We start from the raw sequence: 7692 nt of genomic DNA, 5'->3' as shown, positions 1-7692 counted from the left end.
TCTACATGACCCCAACTGGATGGCATTCCCCTACATATGGAATTGGGGTGGGGGGATGGGAGGGGAGGGTGTTTAGAGTATGCGTGAGAGGGCAGAGAGGGTAAAAGAGAGGGAAGGAGTGAGGGAGGGCTGAGGGGATGGAGGGAGGGAGGGAGGGATGGAGGGAGGGAGGGAGGGAGAGGGAACTGGGATCGACATGTAAAATAATAAATTAAATTAAAAAATAATGCTTTGACTCCAAAATTTAAGTTGAAGGACAAGTTACTGGGGAAAAGGATTTCTATTGTTGTTTCCACAGAAAATGAAAAGATGTGGATTCCTTCCAGACTAATGTGGTTAGATCACGCCAGACCACCTGAATCAGAGTACGAGGTGGTCCTACATTCAAAACAGCTGGACAAAACAGCCCTACAGGCTACAGCCAGGATATCTGCATCTTCTTAGCATCCCCCATGAGAGTGCCCCTTACCAGCAGGAAGTAGTTTGGAAGGAACAACGCCCAAATTCCCAAATATTGTGTATAAATATTTGTTTTCATTTAATTGGACTTTGTTTTACAAAATTGAATAAAAAAAAAAGAAAAGAAAAGAAAAGAAAATGTTCAACCCCCCCCCCCAAAAAAAAGAAAAAGAAAAAAAAAAAAAGAAAAAAAGAAACTGGTTGTGGTGGCAAATGCCTTTAATGCCAGCACTGGAGATACAGAGGCAAACAGATCTCTGTGATTAGCAAATTAAACCTGGTATACCGAATGAATTCCTGGACAGATAAAAGTTACAAGAGAAACCCTGTCTCAAAAAATAAAAAATAAAAGAAACAAAATATTAAAAAAGCCACAGATGGAAAAAAATCTGGGTACTGTACAGTATTCTATTGTCTTTATATTGTTTGACTGCTGAGGAAACAACTGTTAAAGAAAATGCTGCTGAATTAATTCAATTTATATATTTTTAAAATGCTTTGATTTCAAAATTTAAGTCTAAGGACAAGTTACTGGGTGATGGGAGATGCCATATACATTATGTATATATGTTTCTCATACTGGTTAATTAATAAAGCACTGTTGGCCAATAAGAAAAGAGATAGGAGGGACTAGGAGACAAGGAGAAAAGAGGAAGTAGTAAGGAGGAGACAAGATGGAGAGTCTGGAGAGAATAGAACTGCCAGCTGCCTCTGGCTGGTAAGACCATGTGGAAATACATAGAAATGGGTTAATACTTACGACAGAGCTAGCCTATAAGAAACAAGTAACTGGCCAACAGCATAATATCAAATACAGAGTCTCTGTGCATTATTTGTGGCTGGCACGGCTGCAGGACGAGACAAGGCGGTGGGAGGAAAAACCCAACTTCTTACAAATGGTGCCCACGTGGCTAATAAGAACTCCCACTAAAAATTTAACAAAAGCTTAAAAAAGGGTTTTAGAAACAAAAGAACAGAGACAAGCCAGTTTTTTGGGTAACAGCATTTTTCTTTGTTGGACTCTGCTTTGCGAGAGACAGATATTCACGCGGCTCCTTTAAGGAAAGATTCCTGACTCAGCATAAGTGTCAAAAAACTGCACGGCTTTAAAAAAACACTGCTAACAATTTATTGGTGTGTATGAGAGATGGTGATGGCAGTGACCACATCTCCATGCCTGCTGGATGGCAGCATTGACCAGGGCAGTGACCACAGCTTTCAGTGCTGTTGGTAAAGGTGCCACCATCGTTGGTAAACCATGGCTGACACAGCTATGACTTTCATTTTAGTAATGTTGTTGTTTAACAGATAAAGACTTGTGGCCAGACAAAGATAAAGATTTACAGTAAAGACAGATTCATATTAAGAAAAACCTCTAAAGGTTTACAGTGTGTTTTAAAATATATGTAGACATGGAAAAAAAAAATAAAATGGTGTTAAAAAGACAAAGAGGAACTGGGTGTTGTGGCACATGCCTTTAATCCCAGCACTCAGGAAACAGAGGCTAGCAGATCTTTGTGATTTGCAAAGAAAACCTGGTATGCAGAGTAAGAGTTACACAGAGAAACCCTGTCTCAAAAAATAGAAAAGAAACAGAAAATAAAAAAGCCACATAAAGATGGAAAGCCCAGAAAAACTGTGGATACTATACACTATTCTGTTGTCTTTAAATTGTTTGACTGCTGAGGAAATAACAACTGGTAAAAGAAATGCTGCTGGATTAATTTAATTTATATATTTTAAAAATGTTTTGACTTCAAAATTTAAGTCTAAGGACAAGCTACTGAGGAAAAGGATTTCTATTTTTGTTTCCACAGAAAATAAAAAGCAGTGGATTCCTTCCAGACTAATGTGGTTTGAGCAAGCCAGACCACCTGAAACACCGTTCCTGGTGATGCAACATTCAAAACAGCTTGAACAAAGCAGCCTCACAGACTACAGCCAGGATTTCTGCTTCTTCTTAGGATCCCCACGACAGCACGCCCTATCAGCAGGAAGTAGTTTGGAAAGAACGACGCCCGAATTCCCAAATTTTGTTTATAAATGTTTGTTTTTATTTAAATGGTGTTGGTTATAAATGGTTGATGATCACAACCAATATTCTTTTAAAGGTAAAAAGGGAAATATGGTATAGATATGAATAATTTTTTGGAATGAATTTTCATTTATTGATACACATATTTCCCCTCTTGTTTAGGTATGGTGTTTATATAGCTCATTTAAAAATGTAATGTATAATTTAGTACAGATTTTAGATAGTTACCTATGATAGTAAAAACTTACAGCTAGGTGAGTTAGGTTTTCTAGATATGTAGAGATGTATTTGAGATACATAGGAATTCTTCAAACCTTTCAAAGACCTACAGAATATTGCATTTAAAATGGTTTAGGGTTGCAGGGTTGTTCCTGGCAACACCACCTGCATCAGAAAGGAAGATGGACATTGAAGAAACTTGTTATGGAGTTTGCCTCAAATATGGCAAGACTATCCTTTTGGACAAGATACTGCTTTTGTCTGAACTGTTTGACTTTGTGCTGTATAAACTATACATGCAGGACCCACAGGAAAGTGACTGCTAATTCAAGATGGACATTGCTACAGAGTTCCTGCTTCATGGAAGAATCTGCCAGTCTGCAGGACACAGAGAAAAGTGACTGACAAACTACCAATACAAGAAGACAGTTTAAAGTTTCCTGCTTTGCTGAAGAGTCTGCAAGACACACTATGGCCTATGGGCTGAAGATGGAAAATTGCAGAAGAACTTCAGGTGACTGAAAAGGCAAGATGTCTCTGTCATTTCTAGAGTTTATCTATTACCCTTCTGTGGTCTTTGATGGAGTTGAAGACAGTTATGGTTATAGTTTTCCTTAGTTAGGATTAAAGATAAGTTACATATAGGACTTTAGAATCAGAAATATAGGATAGATGATAGAATAGTTTCTTTTAATCTTGATAAATGTCAATGAGCTAAGTATTGTTAACTGTAATTCTTACTTGATAACTTGTGATATATATTTTGCTGTTAAGGTTAAAACCCTTCGTTTTATTTAGACAGAAAAGAGGAGATGATGGGAGATGTCATTATGTATATATGTTTCTCATACTGGTTAATGAATAAAGCTGTTTCCAATTGGCTGTTGGCCAATAGGAAAGCAAGATAGGTGGGACTAGGAGACAAGGAGGAAAGAGGAAGTAGGAAGGAGGAGACAAGATGGAGAGTCTGGAGAGAATAGAACTGCCAGCCGACTCTCGCTGGTAAGACCACGTGGAAATACATAGAAATGGGTTAATAATTAAGACAGAGCTAGCCTATAAGAAACAAGTAACTGGCCAATAGCATAATATCAAATACAGAGTCTCTGTGCGTTATTTGGGGATGGCGCTGCGGCAGGACAAGACCAGTGGCGGGAGGAAAAACCCTACTCCTTACACCTGGGGGAAAGGATTTCTATTTTTGTTTCCACAGAAAATAAAAAGCTGTAGATTCCTACCAAACTAATATGGTTTGATCAAGCCAGACCCCCTAAAACAGAGTTGCTGGTGATCCAACATTCAAAACAGCTGGGATGAGCCAGCCTTGCAGACTACAGCCAAGATTTCTTCATCTTCTTAGGATTCCCCATGACAGCACCCTTTACCAGCAGGGAGTAGTTTGGAAACAATGATGCCCAAATTCCCAAATAGTGTTTATAAATATTTGTTTTCATTAAATTGGGTTGGTTATACATGGTTAATGACCACAACCAATCTCTTTTTAAGGTAAAAAGGGGATTATGGTATAGATACGATTACTTTGTTTTGGAATGGATTTTCATTGATTGATGCAATTTAAGGTCAATTTTGTGATATGTATATTTCTCCTCTTGTTTAGGTATTGTGTAGAAATGTAATGTATAATTTAGTGCAGATTATAGATTGTTATCTATAATAGTCAAAACATAGAATTAAGTAAGGATTTCTAGATATACAGAGATGTATTAGAAATAAATAGGCATTCTTCAAAGCTTTCAAAGACCTACAGAATATGGCATTTAATATGGTTTAGAGTTGTTCTTGACAATGAGACATAACTGCTCCTGACAACACCACCTGCGTCAGAAAGAAAGATGAACATCGGAGAAACGCATTATGAAGTTTGCCTCCAATATGGCAAGACTAGCCATTTGGACAAGATACTGCTCTTCTCTGGACTATTTGACTTTATGCTGTATAAACTGGACATGCAGAATCCACAGGAAAATGACTGCTAGTACAGATGGACATTGCTAAAGGATTCCTGCTTCATGGAAGTGTCTGCCAGATATTCTACAGGACACAGAGAAAAGTGACTGACAAACTGCCAATACAAGAAGACAGTTTAGTTTCCTGCTTTGCTGAAGAGTCTGCTAAACACACTATGACCTATGCGCTAAAGATGGAAGATTACAGAAGAACTTCATGTGACTGACAAGGCAAGATTTCTCTATCATTTCTAGAGTATATATTTTTTCCTTCTGTGGTCTTTGATGGAGTTGAAGAAAAATAGTTATGGCTATTGTTTTCCTTAGTTGGAATTAAAAATAAGTTACACATATACACATAGGATAGATGATGAAATATTTTCTTCAAATCTTGATAAATGTTAATGAACTAAATATTGTTAACTGTGATTCTTTTTGATAACTGTTGTGTGATATATTTTGCTATGTTAAGGTTAAAACCCTTCTTTTTATTTAGACAGAAAAGAGGAGATGATGGGAGATGCCATTCTGTATATGTTTCTCATACTGGTTAATGAATAAAGCACTGTTTGTTGGCCAATAGGAAAGGAAGATAGGAGGAACTAGGAGAAAAAGAGGAAAGAGAAAAGGGTAAGGAGGAGTCAAGATGGAGAGACTGGGGAGACAAGATGCCTACCCCATTCCCAGGTAAGAAGAAAGCACGTGGAAATATTAGATCAACAGAAATAGGTTAATAATTAAAACAGAGCTAGCCAATAAGAAACTAGTACCTGGCCAATAGCATTATGTCAATACAGAGTCTCGGTGTATTAATTGGGGCTGGCCCAACTGTGGGACAAGACCAGTGTCGGGGAAAAAATAACTTACTCCTTACATGGATACAAGAATATGGAGGTCAGGGAAATATGATGGTTTCAATAAAAATGGACCCCTAATCTCATAAGAGTTGGCACAATTAGTTGTGATATTTTGTTTCAGTAGATGTACTCTTGTTAGAGAAAGATTGTCAATGGGTGTGGGCTTTGAAGTAACAGAAGCTCCAGCCAGGCCCTGTATCTTTCTTTCTGCTGCCTGCAGATTGTTATTACACAATAGCAAAGTTAAATCCATAAAACTAAGGACTTACATATATAATAAGAGATTAGGGGAGACAGATAACATTTTATGGAATGGGGAAATAAAAATCTATGGGTGGATGGCAGAGGGTGAAATTGGAGGATCAAGTGGCACAGAAAAGTAGAGAGTGGGATGAGTACCTGGAGAGATAGTTGAAATGAAGGGCCATTTGCAGAGTAGAGTGGAAGTTTAACACAAGGAAAGCTTCCTAAAGTATATGTAAATAAGAATGTTGTCTAAATGAAGTCAGCAAATACTAGAGGAGATAAAACACTAACTGGCCCTTATTGTCACCAAATAACACTTCCAGTCCTGAGATTGAGTTGTATCTAATTGAGTTGTTGGCCAAATATTTCCATAGGAAACCCAAAACAACCCAAGTTATTGCCAAGACTATAGGTTTCAATCCACAAATTGATAGGAAGACCTTGTTGCTGACATTAACATCTACACAACTCATTGACTTTGGAGAAGTAGAGCTGGAAATGTAAACACCAAAACAGCCTCAAACAGCACTATTTGAGGGAGTAACCAAACAATATTTAATTTAACTATTTAATTTAGTCTCTACACAAGACTAAACCCATATGCAATACCACTTAAGTGACCAAGAACCAGAGACTAGATACTCCAGATACCTAGGACAAATCAAATAATACTGTTCTTTAAGAGGGAGGAGGAAGTATGCATAACATGGGATCAGGGCATTGCTCAGCAATTGTTAGAGAAGCTACTTCCTCAACAGATAGTAATAAATACAGAGATTCACTGAGACATTAGACAGAGAGTGAGATACCTGCAAATAATGGGCTCTAAAGGGAATATCAAATACTTCCCCTCATTGCTCAGGAAACTCAGTAGAAATGGCAGAAGACATGTAAAAACTACAGAAGATTTAGGACAGTAAGAAATCGAGGCCCTCTAAATAAACATAATCAGTACCCATATGAATTTACAGAGACTGAGACAGCATGAACAGGTCAGTACCAGATGAGGACCTAAGCTGAAAGAAATGAACATACATTCCTATCCCTAACATAGAAGCTGTAAAAGGAATTCTTAATTTGTATAAGAAATAAAATCCCAGTGTCAGATATACAGGAAAATGCTGAGAGATACAGAGAAGGAGCAAGCCATGACCATACCCCACCCCCTTAGTCTATCAGCAGACAAGAGATTGAATCCCTGTATTTCCATGCTTAGATCATGTTTCTGCCCAGCTACCTTATTTTATGTCTGTCTATTTATACCTCCAGGCCTCTGTGGTTAGCTAGTGGAAAGATCCATTGTCTGACCTTCAGACAGGCTTTATTTGTACAAGCAAGATATCGCCACAAGAAACAATGTCCCGTCGATAACCACTTTTAAATAAAAACATAGTTTATTTCCAAGGGAGACTCCCTGGGGTAAAAAAAGAAAAAAAATTATTCTTAATGGTGTGCTGAATGTCTAAATGTAGATGGCCAACACAAAATAAAGTCAAGTGAATCTTTGGAAGTTCCTTGTCAATCAGTGTCATATTAGAGCTTTCCCTTTTTGTTATGTATCATGTTTATTTTATTTAAATATAATTTTCTTCTCTTCTTTAACATGCAGGTTCTTTGCATATATACTGTGTTTCCAGATTTGCATTTTTATAGAATTTGTAAGTAGGAGAACAAGGGGGTTTCTGAATATTGTGCTTTCTTTTGGAATTATTTCTTTCTGTTAAAAGCCTGTTTGTTTTCTAAAGACAGAGAGAAACAGGATCAGAGGGAAGGTAGGTGTGTGTGTGTGTGTGTGTGTATGTGTGTGTGTGTGTGTGTGTGTGTCAGAGAGAGTAGGAGAGAGAATGCATGTTTTGTGGTTGTCTGAACATGAAATATATGATTATACATTGTACATCACAGATATTCG

The sequence above is a fragment of the Phodopus roborovskii genome, unplaced genomic scaffold (assembly GCF_943737965.1).
Source record: "Phodopus roborovskii unplaced genomic scaffold, PHOROB, whole genome shotgun sequence".
Taxonomy (NCBI): domain Eukaryota; kingdom Metazoa; phylum Chordata; class Mammalia; order Rodentia; family Cricetidae; genus Phodopus; species Phodopus roborovskii.
This window is presented reverse-complemented; position numbering follows the sequence as displayed.